Source organism: Malus sylvestris, chromosome 13 (assembly GCF_916048215.2).
Source record: "Malus sylvestris chromosome 13, drMalSylv7.2, whole genome shotgun sequence".
NCBI classification, from domain to species: domain Eukaryota; kingdom Viridiplantae; phylum Streptophyta; class Magnoliopsida; order Rosales; family Rosaceae; genus Malus; species Malus sylvestris.
The window spans coordinates 27,298,529-27,305,503 of NC_062272.1; positions in this window are offsets into that span (position 1 = coordinate 27,298,529).

The following is a 6,975-nucleotide window of genomic DNA, read 5'->3' on the forward strand; positions in this document are numbered from 1 at the left end:
GACGTCTTTGTACTCTGATAGCAGTTGGTAGTACTCATCTATCTCGTCTGCTCTTAGCAGTGCACTTACAAAGATAGGTTTTTGCTCCTCTTCTGTGCCCAAGTTGAGCTCCTTGAGATCGTCAACCGTGGCTTGCCCCCCATCCTCAAGTTGTGGTGGTGCAGCAGTGACATCTTCTTCAAGGGTCTCGTCTTCTTTGCCTTCTTGGATCGTGATGTGGAAGACATCTTGGACTTCCTTTTTAGTGTCGTCCTCTTGGGTTTGTTGGTATGCAGATTGTCCAGTATGGATTATGGTGCGCCTTCTTACTATCAGTGGTCCATTTGCGTCAACCTCCAAGATTGCTTGACGCTTCATCCTTGAAGGAATCGAGCTTCGAATATCGCCTTTTCCTGCTAGCCTGTCGAGCTTTTCTTCCTTTGACGTTGTTTCCCTATTTCCAGAAAACTTTATGTTGTCTTCAAGTCTTTCCAAAGCTGATTGACGAGGAGGAGAGCTAGCCGTGGTGCTTTGCTTATTAGGTTTTGACAACCTTTCAAAAATAGAGATTCGAGATGTTGGCCTGTTAAGCCTCTTGAAGACGGAGGTTCGGTTTTGACCACCAATGTGATCAAAGGCTGACGTTCTGGGTCTTGAACGTTTCATCCTATTGAAAATTGGCGTTTGAGGGGTGGATTTAGGCTCCTCTCGATCTTGTTCAATGCTTACGCTAATGTGTTGAGTGCTAGCATTTTTCGCTTTGCTTGAAATCTTCACGGGTGCATTTGGTGTGAAGCCAAGTCCAGCTTTGTTGTTGTTAACTCCGTAACCATGCTTCTTCAACTTCTTTTGAGTCTCGGTGAGGTCACGTTATTTATTGTTGACGGTGTTTGAAACCTTTTTTTTCAGGATTCGAAGCAGAAGCGAAGTCGTACCCAGCTTTTGACATGAGTTTGTAGGCGTTCGGATCAAAACCTTCTTCAGTCCTCTTGGTTGGGAGAAAACTTGGTTCCGCTCTCTTTGGTAGAGCTTTTACGAAGCCTTGTGGTAATCTTTCAACCTTAGCGTTGCTTAGCTGTGTCAGAGGTAGGACTGCATTCGTCTTGAGCAACTTTACATTATCCATGTATCGTTGTGCATCGGCTTTGCTTGCTTCAGTTTCGAATGGGGATTGACCATTCTTTCTTCTCGACATCGGGATGTATCGGAAAACGGGTGTGTTTAGTACATTTGAAGGCGTCTTACTCCCTTTGGTTGTTGCAGGTTTAGCAAGCTCATCATTGTTCTTGCTTGAAGACGACATGGCTTCTTCTTCTTGCTTTTTGGGCATGGCTTGCCACTCCTGCTTTTTAGGTGTTGCTTTACTCGTGGATTTGATCTCTTTTGGAAGAGCTTCGAGCACCATGTTTTCATCCATGTAGAACTTGGCGTCTGCGAAATGTGATTCGGCTTCGGTGAATGGTTTGGTGTCACCATAGATCACCTTCACTCCTTCTCGGTAGAATTTCAAGCATTGGTGAAGGGTGGACGGTACTACTCCATTTGCATGGATCCAAGGCCTTCCTAAAAGCAAGCCGTAGGAAGTTCTTGCATCAATCACGTGGAATATCGTGCTTGACTTGAGTTCACCAATAGTCATCTCCACTCGGATCATGCCCATCGCTTTTTGTCCTCCTTGATTAAAACCTTGGATTAGTAGACGACTTAAGGACAGTTCATCCGCCTTGATGCCGATTGTAGTCATTGTTGACTTTGGCATGATGTTTATGGCTGATCCACCATCCACAAGCATACGGTTGACTTTGTGCTCCCTTACGTACCCAGAGACGAAGAGAGGACGGTTGTGAGGCTTGGATCCTAGCAGCAAGTCTTCGTCGGTGAAATGGATTGTGTCCTCGATAGTACAGCATGTGGCATATTCATGTGGCCAAAGCTTGAAGCCATCGTTCTTGCTTTCTTGCACTTCGTGGTCATTGGGACTTTCCAAGACCGCTGCTAATGCTATTCGCATCTTCTTTGGTAATCGTAGCGCTTCCTCAATGCTAAAGTGTGTTGGCAGACCTTCTTCGAGAGTGAGAGTTTTTTCTCCCTCAGTGGTGATATCTTTGCCTTTTAGTGGTTCTTCTATTTCTACTTCGACCATGTGGCATGCAGTGATAGTGCACTGTTGGAAGAAGTCATTCGGGAAGTACTCGTGCAATGAGATAGGAATGTGTGGCTCTTGCTCCATAGGGTCCCCAGCATACATTGGCTTATCAACTTTTACGTTTCTTTTGGGCTTCCTACTGTTGCGGGGACGGTGCTTTCTCACTTGTTCCACCTTTTGTCTTATGGCTTGTGGTTTTGGTTTCCTTATTTTTTTGTAGGTCACCAATGTCCATCCTTCTTCATCATCGACATGTACATCTTGTTCGTTTGCCCCCGGTGATGGTTGCGCAGAAGGTATCGTGTAACTTGAGCATTGATAGGAATGGTCAGGTACTGCTTGGAGAGGCACGGGATCGAAAGATCCAAATGCAATTGTAGTAGTATGTGTCGCGGCTGTGTCTTCGAGGTCGAGCTCGATTCGCCCTTGTTGTGCTAGCTTCATGATGAGCTCTTTGAGGACAAAGCATTTACCCACAGGATGGCTCACGATTCGATGGTACTTGCAGTATTTAGGATCATTTATGCGATTCATTTCTTCAGGCCGCTTGCATTCGGGTAGCTCGATTACCTTCTTTTGTAGCAAGTCGTCTAACATTGCATCCATGTCTGAGTCAGGAAAAGGGTATACCTTCTGCTCCAATTCCCTCAAGGTACTTTTGTACCTTTCTTGGGTGCGAGGAGGCTCACTTTTCTTTATCTCCTTTGCTTTGGTTTTGGAGGAGATCTTGATAGGCGAGGAGGCGGTCTTGACGGGCGCAGTACTGATGGTGAACGCTTCCTTGGGGGGTTTCTTCCCAGTCTTGTCTACATTTGGGGAGAACACCTTATCCTTCTTGAAGTCGGTGATCGGCTCTTTCTTCCCGTGATGGGCTATACTTAGCTCCATGTCATGGGCACGGGTGGCTAACTCTTCAAATGTTCGTGGTTTGATGCCTTGAAGGATATAGTGTAAACACGGAATTTCCTGCGATGAACGAGACAAGAAACACGTGTACAAAATAATATTTGTATTGATGATTTAGGGGTTACAATCTCTTCTACAAATTTAGCCTCTGATTCTATCTTTGCAATGGGTGGATTTGTTGGTCCAAAGGGCCGTCGGGGCTTGATCTTGGGATAAACAGTTGTGCAGATTTGTTGACGTCGTGGATCCAAAGGGACGTCGGGGCTTGATCTAGGGATGAACGAGTGATGAACGATGGACACTTTCTTCAAGGGCCGTCGGGGCTTGATCTTGAAGGTTGAGTTGACGAAGAACGAAGAGGGCTTTCTTGATTCTTCGGGATTTGCTTAGGAGCTTTGGAGTTTCAAAGCTTCAAGGTTTTGGTGTGAGGTGAATTGGTTATGAATTGGTGTCCCAAAATGAATGTCTTGGCCTCCTATTTATAGAATTCCAAAACTTGATTTTTTGGATTTAAATAATTAGATGAAATAAATCATTTCTGCCAGGTGTTGACACGTGTCCCGTTTGATGACTTTTTCGATTTATTTTGATTTTTCGTTTATTCACATGCTATGTGTAAAATTTATGTGACACATAAACATTGAAATTTTAATTATTGATCAACATTTATTGTACCGAAATTTCGATGTCTACAGGTATCTCTGCTATGATGTGTCTAGAAAGAAAGTTTATGTGTCAAGACATGTGATTTTTTGATGAAACTGAGTTTCTTTACAAGTCATTGGTTCTCAACTATCACTCTGTTGCTTCTGCACCATTACCATCACTCATCTCATCACCTATTCCAATACCAGATCAAAATAGTGTTCTTATTTTACCAACAACTCAGACTCCATCCACTTTTGGTTTATCCCTTGATTCTCCAAACCCAAGTTCCGATGCTACAATAAGTCCTTTGTCAAATACTGATATGCATCAAGTCTCTCCCGAGCTCCATTCCATACCAGCTGCAGCTACAAGTTCACACTCAGAAGAATCAATCTCTACTCAATCTATTGGTGCAGCAATTACACAACCCTTGCCTCCTACACTCCCTGTGGTCCCTGAATTCCAACTTGAACACCTACAAGTGGTTATATCTATACCACCAATGAATCTCCACCCTATGAAGACACGGTTAAAAAGTGGCATCTTCAATAAAATTGCTCTTTTAGCTGCTATACATGAACATGGAGGGGCTGATCTGAGTCAAGTTGAACCTGCCACATATAAGTCTGCATTAAAGTTCCTGGTATGGCATGAGGCTATGAAAGATGAGATTTCAGCATTGCATCATCAAGGTACATGGTCTCTGGTACCTCTACCAAGACATAAGAACTTAGTAGGCTGTAAATGGGTATTTAAGATAAAAGAATGCTGATGGTTCTATTGGAAAGTATAAGGCTCGCCTCGTAGCTAAAAGGTTCAATCAAGAAGAAGGTATTGATTTTGGGGAAACTTTTAGTCCGGTTGTGAAGCTTACAACAGTAAGACTAGTTCTAGCTCTATCTGCACATTTTGGTTGGGCATTGCGGCAATTAGATGTGAAAAATGCCTTTCTCTACAGTATCTTGCAAGAGGAAGTTTACATGACTCAACCACCTAGCTTTGTTGATTTAAAGCATGAAGATTATGTGTGCAAGTTACATAAATCTTTATATGGATTAAAACAGGCACCAAAGGCCTGGAATGAGAGGTTTACTCGATTTCTCCCCTCATTGGGGTTCAAATCTACTTATGCAGATTCTTCACTATTTGTAAAAGTTGTTGACAGCTCTGTGGTGATTTTACTCCTATATGTGGATGACATTATTATTACTGGCAGTGCAACACAAACAATTACTGAGGTCATTCATTCACTTACACGAGAGTTTGATATCAAAGATTTGGGACCTCTCCACTATTTCCTGGGGATTCAGATTTTGCAGAAGAATGATGGTTTATTTCTCTCTCAAGACAAGTATGTTACAAATTTGCTAACTAAGGTTGATATGCTACTGTCTAAACCATGTGCAACTCCATGTTTGCCATACAACAGGTTGCTCAAAGATGATGGCAAACCTTATAATAATCATGCCCTTTATCGAAGTTTAGTTAGAGCTTTACAGTACTTAACTTTCACTCGTCCTGACATTGCTTTTGCAGTGCATCAGGTTTGTCAGTTTATGCAAAATCCTATGGAGTCACATTTCATGGTAGTAAAACGAATTCTTAGGTACTTAAAAGCTACTCAAGGTTGTGGCATTCATTATATCAAGATTTCACTAGATATTACTGCATATAGCGATGCAGATTGGGCTGGGGATCCTAATGATAGGAGATCGACTACTGGAATGGTTGTATTTTTGGGATCTAATCCTATTTCGTGGTCATCTAAAAAGCAACAAACTATTTCTTGCTCATCCACAGAAGTTGAGTATTGGGCTTTATCTACTACAACTGCTGAACTTGATTGGATTCAACAATTGTTTCATTTTCTGCAGATTCCAGTTGTCGAAAAGCAACTTCTCTTATGTGACAACTTATCTGCTATAGCACTGACCTTAGATCCTATTCAGCATCAACGTACAAAACACATAGAGGTTGATGTGCATTTTGTTCGCAAACGAGTAGCAAAACAGCAACTGCAGGTGCATTTTGTCTCTTCCAACGAGCAATTTGCTGATATAGTTACCAAAGGCTTGTCTGCTCCTCTTTTTCAGACTCATTGTGCCAATCTCAGGCTCACATTCTTTTCCTTTGAGCTTGTGGGGGGATGTTAGGAGTATTAAGATCCAATGGGTAGGAAAGGGACATGTGTCAAAAGATCATGAAGATAGTTATGTTGGTTATATTGTTACTTAGAGTGTAAGCTACAAAGTGTTAGAATATATAGCTTGTAACAAATCATTGTAACTAATAAGAAAAGATACAACAATTCTCAACAGTTTTCTTTCTCTAATATCTTCTATATTCTACTTCTCTTTCAATCTCTTTCTTCCTTCTTGCTTCTGTGACTACTTCTCTTTCTGCGCCGAGTCGGAGAACGCGACCTAGAGAACGAGAGAGGTCGCTGGGAGAACGAGAGAGATCGTTAGGATTGAAGTTTTTTGGTTTTGCAAGGAGGCGTGCTGAAAGTTTTCTGGTTCTGCGAGAGGCATGTTGAAAGTATGAGGAAGGCAAGATAAAGGAGGGTAATGTTGGCAAATTGAAAAATTCATTAAAGATTTTACTGTTCATCCGTGTTTTTCAATAAGCTAGTTTTTTAAGCTGTTTTTTGCAACTTCAGGTTTTGGGCTTATTTTCATCCAAAACTTTGAAATAAAGCTGATTTGGAGTGTTTACCAAACACCAAAATCACCTTAGTACCAAACCACGGCTCGCTACAATTGTCACTTGATATTCTAGGGTCATGGTAGTGATCAAGTGATGCAGTTAGATTCATGGTCATCATCCCATGTTTGGGAGTTTTTGTTGCCATATGATCTCCATGTAACACAAGATTTGGTGATCATATATATCATTGTGTTTGGAACCAAATTCACAGTTCTCTACCAAGATTAATTATGGGCTTGACCTAGGGGAGAAGCCCCAAAATACTTGGAATATTTCCAAGTAAAGCCCAGCCCAAGGAGGGATGGCCAAGTCCTACCAGGAGTCAGCTCCATTGTAAACCTGGATAAAGTCAACTGAGTCCGAATATAATAGGGAGTCTTCAAATGTAGGTGATGCCTCAAGAATCAAGGAGCATTTACTGAGGATTAGAGATTGATTCTGGAAGATAATAAGGCTGGGTTCATAGTTATGTTAGAATAGGCCGAGGCCAACATATAATGGAGGGTTTGAGGAATTATAATCCAAGTGGGATTCTACTTTGGCCATATGTGAAATTATTACTATATAATGGAAAAGGGAGTGCATCATTC